General features: G+C 38.2%; 1 pseudogene; it reads left to right on the forward strand.

The window, feature by feature from the left end:
* Positions 1-3,926: 3,926 nt before the first annotated feature.
* On the forward strand, positions 3,927-4,878 carry LOC120858090 (annotated as a pseudogene).
* The last annotated feature ends 3,138 nt before the right edge of the window (positions 4,879-8,016 follow it).

Here is an 8,016-nt window from a genome sequence, read left to right on the forward strand (position 1 = left end):
TATACTCTTCTGAGTTTCTTATATTTCCAATAATTGTTACCCAGACCATTTCTGCCTTCCAACACTATACTTGTCTCTCATTCTATTTTCATTAACCTGTCCATCGAGTCATTAATGTAATTAGTGGATATTTTGTGTGTGATTACACTTAGTAGCCTGGAGAAGGAAGTGACAGCCCACTCCAGTGTTCTTGCCTGGAGAATTCCATGGACAGAGGAGCTTGGTGGGCTGCAGTCCATGGGGTCACAAAGAGTCAAACACAACTGAGCAACTTTCACATATACTTAGTAGATAAATCTGGAGACTGTTTTCTTAGAATATCTTTTTGGGAATGATGTAAAATAATGGGATATAAATGAATTAATAATTTATAATGGCATTTATGTTCTTTTGCTTTCGGAATTTGTTGAATTTTAAATTCAGGCAAATGTTAATTTAAGTAAAATGAATTCACAGTAGTGTAAACACAAGTAAAAAATAATAGGGTAGAAAGTGATAATTATTTTTTATTATTCTTCAGTGATCCAGAAATGCAATACCTTGCTCTTCTTCTCTTGAAGATAATATCTGACATGAACATTTATAAGATATTAAGAGCTGACCTATTTTAAGAAGTGCGCACACACAGTTACCCAGCAACTTGGTAAATAGTACATTACTATTAAGAGGATCACCTTGAGCTTTATGTTCTTATCTTCCCCTCTTCTCTATGTAAGCATCAAAACTTCTCTCTACCTTTTTCTGAATTTCAAAATAAGCATTCAACTTTAATGTGAATTGAAGCCACTGTGTTCCTTTTCAAGGTAAGTGATAAGAATTTGAAATTAGTGTATAACCTTCACTGCAAGGTTGAAATGAAGTTTTGTCTTTGCTTGCTCACAGTCAGAGGATCTATGCTGGGAGTCAGAGGGAGAAAAATCATAGAATCCAACAACTTGGGCTTCCACCTACCTTGCTGATGGGCTTTGTGAGATGTTAACAGAGGACAGAGGTTTTCAAATATCGGATCTCTCACTGTTTCTCCAAAGTCCTTTGGGTATCCTAGAGTTTTCTCAGGCTGAGTGCTGGAAACAAAACTTGGATAGTAACTAGGTCTACACTGAGAGTAAATATGGGAAAACTGGAGAATAAATATGGAGCAAATGTGGCCAAACTGTGTCTGACCAAAATTAGACAGTAAATTACAAATTTTGAGAAATTTTCCAGTTAAAGTGAATGGACTGGATTGACTACTTTGCTACTGAAGAACACAAAGAATTGTTTATTTCTGTAAGATTTTACAAACTCAAAGACAGGAAAAATTGACTTTTCCATTTGGTTATCATTCCATTATTCATCTTTACTGAAGAGTAAATATTAATTTAGCTCACCATGTTGGACTACAACTTACCCACCAGATAGAATCAAGAGGTAATTTCAATATGGGTTCTGATAAGGGGTGAAAGTATAAGAACTTGTCTAAACAGAAATAGGAAAATAAAGGAAAGTTAGGGAAAGCAGGGCATTGGCTAGCCCAGCAAGAATTGAATCTATTCTGGTAAATTCTTTGGGCAAGAACAACTGAAACATTGGTGAGATTATTCCCCAGGTGAAAGCTTGGGGAATTCATAGTTGATTCCCAGTTCTAGTTGACAGATCAAGATTTCAGCAAGGAGTTATCATACCAGGAAAGAGCACTCATGACAGAATAGAGTCTGAGATTTCACGTTGGCTACAAAAAAATGCAAGAACTCAACCCTGGGTTCTGGAAAAATGTAACTGGAAAAACAGGACAAGTAAGTGTATTTACACAATTCAGCAAAGGTTAAGCAAGGTCTTTTTGCCCAATCTATTGTAAGTAAGGCTGAAGTGAAGTCACTCAGTCATGCCCGACTCTTTGCGACCCCATGGACAGTGGCCTGCACCAAGCTCCTCCATCCATGGGATTTTCCAGGCAAGAGTACTGGAGTGGGTTGCCATTTACAAAAAAAGTCTGTAATACTTTGGAGAATTAGATAAATGACAGAATTGATGAAGTAATACATAACTGAATGAAACAGATGAATACATTGCTGAATTGACAGGTTGGAAAATGGAGTGGACAAATGAAATATTAAGTGACTAAATGAATTAGTAACTGATCAATAAATTATCTGATGGATAGATGAATAATTGTCATGTTTTTAAGCAACCTTCTGAATGTGGCCCAAAATGAGCTAGTAGGTACTCCTCGGAGGGAATGAATCTTTAGGTGCCAGTTAGTACAATAGAAAGTAAGTCCTCTGCAATCACAAAACCCCATAGAGCCTTCCTTTTCTTTACAACTTCCCAGTCATTCTCAAGTTGTTTATTTCTGAGAACCAGAAATCAAACAGGTATTTGGTAGGGCAGGGAGGAGGCAGTATTCCTCAAACAAACCACACACAATATGTTCTAAACTAGTTTCATTATTCCTATATTCAACAAATATTGAGGACCCATCATATGCCTCTCATTCTGCTATAGTTCAAGATTTAAGATAATAAAGATGATTGAATACCAAATCTGTTCTCGATAAGCAAGCAATATGCTTGGAGAAAAAGGAAATAGTATTCACACATTCGGCTGAAAACCAGAGCAATAGATATCCAAATGAAAGTTGAAAGAGTTTACAGAATAAGGAGTAAAAGAGAACAGAGAGTGGAGATAAGTAAACAGGTTTAAGAAAATGGATATCAGCTGGTCAGAACATAAAAATCAAAGATAATGATAGCTTCATAGACCTGGGATGAATGTAAATCTTACCCACTCACTTACTCGCTCGATAGCAGCAAGTTACTGCAACAGTTTCAGATTGAATGTCCTCCTTCTAAAATTTGAGATAATTCAGCACTTATAGTTTTGTTGTGATCTTCCAGTAGAGGGAAAGCTAAATGTTTGATAATACCTAGACATAAGTGACAGCAAAAAAAAAAAAAAAGACAGGTATCATTCTTTTCTATAATCTGTGCAGGAAGAGAAGGAAGACATATATAATGGAGGAGGTAGAAATTATAGTGAATATTCAAGAGCAGTGGGATTTGGGTCGAAATTTGAAGAGAAAAAATTTCAACAGACTATCAGTTGAAGGCAGAGAATAGAAGAGTAATGAGGTCACCAGAACAAATAGGATCTGACAATTGGTGCCCTGATTCTGCAACTGGAGGCACACCAGAACCACGTGAGTTTACTGGATTTGACCAGTAGTGTTACAGAATAGGGCTTCCCTGGTAGCTCAGATGTTAAAGCGTCTGCCTGCAATGCAGGAGACCAGGGCTCGATCCCTGAGTTGGGAAGATCCCCTGGAGAAGGAAATGGCAACCCACTCCAGTACTGTTGCCTGGAAAATCCCATGGACGGAGGAGCCTAGTAGGCTACAGTCCATGGGGTCGCAAAGAGTTGGACACGACTGAGCGACTTCACTTCACTTCAGGTTACAGAATAAAAGCAAGGGATGGTAGGGAATTTCCTAGTGGTCCAGTGGTTAGGACTCTGCATTTTCACTGCAGAGGGTGTGGGTTCAATCCCTGGTCAAGGAACTAAGATCCTGCAAGCCATGCAGTACAGCTGGAAAACAACAACAAAAAAAAAATCACAAGGGATAGTTCAAGATGAAACCAGTTAGTCATAGACTAGACTGAAAAATTAAATAAAGTTCTCCAGAGCTATTTTGGGAGAGGAGCCACAAAGGGAAAGAGCATAGACAGATGGGACTGGCTCATGGTTCCAGGAGTTAAACAGCTGGCAATTGAGTCAAAGAAGAATTTGGGGAAAGGAGAAAGACTTTTTTAAACTCCTTGTAAAAGATGAGCAGGCTGAAGAGAGATATATGTGTGCATGGAATGAAATAAGAACACTGAGATGGCATGAAGAGGAGGTGAATACTTCACACTTCTTTCTGCTTTCATTCCAGTGGAACACCTTCTCTCATGGCTTTAGGAAACCATAGCACCATTACAGAATTCATCCTCCTTGGACTATCCGCCGACCCCTGCATCCAGGTTATGTTCTTTGTACTTTTCCTGTGGATTTACCTCCTAACCCTGATAGGGAATCTGATGATGATGACTGTCATCGGGATGGAATCTCACCTCCATTCACCATGTACTTCTTCCTCAGTCACCTCTCTTTCCTGGATCTTTGTTTAACTTCATTCACTGTGCCCAAGATGCTGGAGAATCTCCTGTCTCACAGAAATCAGTATCGGTAGAAGGTTGCCTTGCCCAGGCTTTTTCTGTGTTTTCCATTGCAGGGACAGAAGCTTTCACGCTCTCTGCCATGGCTTATGACCACCACACTGCCATCTGTCACCCTTTGCTCTATGGCCAGCTGATGAGTAAACAGCTCTGTGGGGGTCTAGTATGGCTCTCCTGGGGACTGGGCTTTCTGGATGCTCTCATTAACACCCTCATGACTTTGAGCTTGGACTTCTGAGGGGCACATGTCATGCCTCACTTCAGCTGTGAGCTGCCATCTCTGTTCTTTCTCTCTTGCTCTGATATCTCCATCAACGTTTCAGTCCTGGGGTTCTCCACCATTGTGCATGCTCCTGGAACTTTACTTCTGGTCTTCTTCCCAAAAGCCTGCATTGTCTCCACCATCCTGAACATCAGCTCCACTGCAGGCAGAAGTAAGGCCTTCTCTACCTGTCCTTCCCACCTCACCGCAGTGAGCTTCTTCTATGGATCTGCTTTTCTTCCCTATCTCATGCCAACCTTAAGTTCCCTGCTGGAGTTGATTTTTTCCCTGCAGTACAGTGTGGTCACTCCCCTAGTGAATCCCCTTGTCTATGGCCTGAAGAACAAGGAAGTAAAAGAAGCTCTGAAAAGAATGTGGCAAAAAGGTTTACAGCATTTCAGACAGACAGCAGAGAACAGGTAGGAATGACTGGGAAATGCAAAAGCATCCATCAGATGTTTGAATAACAAGTTGAGGAAAACTTTTCTTAGTTCATAACAGAGGTGACAAAATATCTTACAAGAACCTGTTTCATTTGAGATTATTGAGAAAATCCAATAGCTACTTGCTGTTCTTGTTCAGTCAATTTGCTCAGGGACAAAGCAATGCATCAGTTAGTTATATCAATCCAGGAGATTGAGATAATTTGGTACAGATTCTTTTTTTATTTATGAAACTTTCCCATTGAGATTAGCACTGAAAAAATTGTCTAGAACCTGAATTCTTATCTGAATCTGAGATTTATAGGGGGAGTTTTGCTAGAAATAAAAGAAGCAAGGTCACTGATAATAAAGAGTCATAAATTTTAGACGGGGCTGGGATTGAGCTTAAACTGGAGAGGGATTTGGAGAAAATATAGAAGCCAGGAATTACTGAGATAGGGAGTATGCTATTAAAGCAAAGCAGACATTACCCATTCTCTGTAACTTTCCTGGCACCTTTGACTGGTGGCAAAAGGGAGGGAATCCACTCCGAGGGTGGCTCAGCCCTGCTGTCTCACTGGGGGCTGTTAGGTGCTGAGGAAGTCCTGAGGCCAGGTGGCAGGCCATGAGCATGGAAAAGTGCCGCCGATGCTGGGAGCACTGAAGGGACACTGCCTTTCCTCCATCAGAACCATATTAGCTGTCTCTTTTAGTTTCCACCCATACTTCTCACTGCCTGAGGCTAATCAGAAGCCAGCAGTAAAAGAAATGTCCTTGGGAAATGTCCTCTGTAGTGGTCTAGTCCTGGTAATATAAAACCAAGTATACAAGACAAGCGTGGGATTGAGAGCCAACAGAAAGCTACCTAGTGTACCAAATAATCATGTAAATATGATCCCTTTCAGGCGAGAGAGAGAGAGAGAACATGCGCAAAAGAGAATGAGAGGGAAGACAGGTTGACCAGATGAGAGAACATGAGCCAGAAAGGAGAATGGCAATAATAAGGGGAAATTAAAGAAAGAGAAGTCCTCAGTAAGGGTCAGAGGAATGAGGAAGAGGGACACTCATGAGAGACAGGGATTGGAAACCCAGGTCTGCACACGCACTGGCACGCTTATGTGGCCTGAGGGATTTACTGCACGAATAAACAAAGAGGACATTCCTCCTCTGTGCTCAAGCAAAATATGGTCTGAAGGGGTCAGTGGTTCTTTCTTCCAACTCTGGAATCCCAAGAAACTTTCAAGGAACCTTGAAGAACTGGCTTGTTTTGGTGGCCTCCTCCTTTCTTTTTTGTTGCCCTACCATCCCATGATATCTCTGTTTCCACCTAGCCTCTCAAAAGATCTCACCAAGATTTGGGAAATGACCCAAATTCACATAAATCCTTTTTTCTAAAGAAGATGTAGATCGAAAATTTTTGTTTCTAATCTAGAAAGACAGTCATTGGGAAAAAGAAAACTCTGCATTTATAAAATTTCAAAGTTTCACATATGTTTCAGACTTTTCCTACAGTTATGCCATATTGCATGTGTAGTTTTCCTCTGTTATCTTTCATGATGATTTCAGGGATTTTAAGTTTTCCTTCTCAATTTACCTTTTAAAGGAATTATTTTAGGAAAGATTTATTACATGTTACATAGTTATACATTATTCACCAAAGTTTTATATTTTAAAGATTCTTATTTTTACTATTTCTCTTTTTCATACAATTTTATATAAGAAGAATTTATGAAACAAGTTAGCATCTGCTAGTTTTTGTTCCCATTTCTCATCATAAGAATGAAAACATGAAATAGATGCTGTGAAATAGTTTCTATTTTATTCATCATTAAATATTTCCAAAAATATCTGAAGCCAGAGTTTTTTTCTTTCCTTCCTTCTATCATCTACCTTTCTTTTCTTCCTTATTTCGTGTTTTTCTTTTTTTCCCTTTCTTTAAAACCCCAGTAGCTAGACTTATCATGGTGATCATTTTGAAATGTACAGAAATATCAGCTTACTGTGTTGTATACCAGGAAAGAATATAGTGTTGTAGGTCAATTATACTTCAAAAACAAACATACAAATGAACTCATAGAAAAAGAAATCAGATGTGTGGTTACCAGAAGTGGGGATAAGGAAAGGGGGAACTGGATGAAGGTGGTCAAAAGTACAAACTTCCAGTTAACAGATATGTGAGTAATAGAGATGTAATGTACACCATGGTTAATATAATTAACACTGTGGCACATTATGTATGAAAGTTGTTAGAGTAAATTCTAAGAGTTCTCATCACAAGGAAAATTTTTTGTCCATTTTTATTGTTGTATCTATATGAGATGATGGATGTTCACTAAACTTATTGTGGTAATCATTTCATGACATATGTAAGTCAAATCATAATGCCGTACTCAAACTTATACAGTGCTGCAGGTCAATTATATCTCAATAAAACTGTAATTTTAAAAAAGAAACAAAGGAAGGAGAAAGAAAGAAGAGACAAAACCAAAAAAGGAGAAAGAAATAAGAGCAAAAGCAAAGGACCTTGCCTCACAGAATTTAAGAAATAATAACCCTTTTTGGATGGTATGTAATGATTGGTTGACACATGTACATCTTTTACTTTATTTTGTTTATTTTACTATTAGTTTTCTTTTTATTAAAATGGTATTATAAACCCTCCATGATCCCACAATTTATACAACTAACTAAAATATTGTGAATAACATGCATTTATCAATGACTTCTCCCCATCTCATTGACATATTTCACATGTCTTGTTTTAACATCACAAAATAAAGACCAATTTTATTATATTAGTGTAATTATGGTTTTCCTATTTTTAACTATTTACATATTAACCATTTCTTCTTGAAACTCAAATATCTTTGGGGGATTGTTTGCCTTCTCCCTCAAGTACACTCTACATTAAGCAGATACCAGTAAAGCAATTATCCTTCAATTAAAAATAAATAAATAAAAAAAATATATATATGCTATAATAAGGAAACAAAACAAAAAGCAGACACCAGACACTCACTCAAAAAGCAGATACTCATCTCAAAATATGTGAGACTGACAACAGACTTCTTCACAGAGATTCTCCATATTCCCCTCCAGTCTCAGTACATTACATACAATCTCCTGGAGTCACAAAGAA

This window comes from Oryx dammah, unplaced genomic scaffold (assembly GCF_014754425.2).
Source record: "Oryx dammah isolate SB20612 unplaced genomic scaffold, SCBI_Odam_1.1 HiC_scaffold_29, whole genome shotgun sequence".
Classification (NCBI taxonomy): Eukaryota; Metazoa; Chordata; class Mammalia; order Artiodactyla; family Bovidae; genus Oryx; species Oryx dammah.